This window comes from Onychomys torridus, unplaced genomic scaffold, assembly GCF_903995425.1.
Source record: "Onychomys torridus unplaced genomic scaffold, mOncTor1.1, whole genome shotgun sequence".
Taxonomy (NCBI): Eukaryota; Metazoa; Chordata; class Mammalia; order Rodentia; family Cricetidae; genus Onychomys; species Onychomys torridus.
Window position 1 is genome coordinate 8,229 of NW_023413140.1, and position 1,776 is coordinate 10,004.

Genomic DNA, 1,776 nt, shown 5'->3' on the forward strand with positions numbered 1-1,776 from the left:
AGAGTTCGGAGTTGTGCCCCTTTTGGCTTTACTTTAAATCACCTATTAGCTGTGAAGTATTTTTGTGAAGAGCTTTACAGCGGCTGAATACTGTAATTTTACCCTTAGTGTCACAAGAAGTTTTTCGGTTGAACAAACCAAAAGTGCTGCTGTGATAGAAACATTTGTCTGAATTGAAGCACTTGGGGGGTGCTATTATGAATTTGGGTGAGGGTACAGTCTCTAGTTAAATCCGTTTATGGCTGACAGAGCATCTCTTCTGGTTCTGGGAAGGCTGAGAGAACTGGGCAACTTTGGGGTGTGGCCTCATCACAAAAATGTTACAGTCCTCTAGCAACAAGTATCACAACTCTATAACGACAACACTCACTAAATCCCACTAGCAAGGCTGACTACAAACTCTAAACTTTAGAAAGGATGTATGTACTCCCTGTCTTGTTAAAAGAATATTTCGGGTTTGGGGATTTAGCTCAGTGGTAGAGCACTTGCCTAGCAAGCACAAGGCCCTGGGTTCAATCCTCAGCTCCAAAAGAAAAAAAAAAGAATATTTCTAATACAGATTATGATAATTAAGAATAAGGAGTAGAAAAAGATGAAAATAAGATATGTGAGTTTGAAGAAATAATTTTGTCATGTTAGATCTGTGTTAAAAAATCATTGGGTGTTCGTTAAGTTAGATACATGCTAATGGTAGTTCTATGTAAAATTGTAAAATAGATTTCTAGAGTTCCTTTAAGAATATAAGCTTGCAAGAAGTATCTAAGGAAGTCTTAATAAGCTTGTAACAAGTAAAGATGCTAGTTGTAAATGTAAGTTCAAATAAGAAATAAGAAGTTAGAATCAATATTACATATTCATATATATATGAAATATATTTGCTACAGCAGTTCTATACATTCCTTAAGGAGTATAAGTAAGTGTTAATACATTATATATGTGTTTGTAAAAAGTGTAATGTTGAATGTGAGTCTAAATGCTTTGCAGGGCAAAATATGTTATATGTGAGTTTGTAAAAGTGTAAATGATAAGTGTGAGTCTATTCTTAATGTGCATGGTGAAAGAACCTGAGACACAGAAGGCAGTGTCTTAGTAGACGCAAAGTAGGCAGTCTCAATGGTTTCAAAAGCTCCAGAAGCCACTAAGAAGCTAAGAATGGTGGATGCCAGAACCAGCATAAGAAGGCATCCACAGCTGAGATCTGTGGGAAAATGAAAGGAACATAGAGGAACCTGAGCTAACCTCAGAATCAGTGCAGTTAAGAATACTATTGTAACTAAAAAGATCTGCCTGTAAGAATAAAAGTTGCTGAGACACTTGTTTGAACTAAAATTCTTAACTGCAAAAAGTTGATTGTAAAAAGTTTCTTCATATTTGGAAGTGAAAGCCTGATGACAGAATTTATTTATTTTTTGAACTTTTTCAACTTGACATAGTGAGATAAAACTACAAAAAGATTTTGGTTATGGAATTCTTCACAATTGGAAGTATAGGACCAGAATTTATTATTTGAATGTTGGGACTTAATAAAATGAATAGTAGATATCATTGCAATGGGACAATTTTGAGTTTCCTTAGAGTAATGACCTGGGAATTGTTTTCTGGAATTATTTGTGCTAAAAATGGAACTGTTTAAATGAGGAAATTTATTGTTTCTACCTTGATTCAAGATGCAGTTTTGTGTATGCATATATGCTGGTGATTCATGAATTGTTCTGTTATAAATGCAATTTTTTTCTGTAGAACGCTGTATGTAAAAATGGAATTACTTATGGAACT

The 1,776-nt window shown here is 34.2% G+C and overlaps 1 non-coding gene across 1 annotated transcript; it reads left to right on the plus strand.

Annotated features, from left to right (window-relative positions):
- Positions 1-456: 456 nt before the first annotated feature.
- Trnaa-agc lies at positions 457-531 on the plus strand. The gene has a single exon. It is a non-coding gene; the product is annotated as a tRNA-Ala (tRNA).
- Positions 532-1,776: the final 1,245 nt, after the last annotated feature.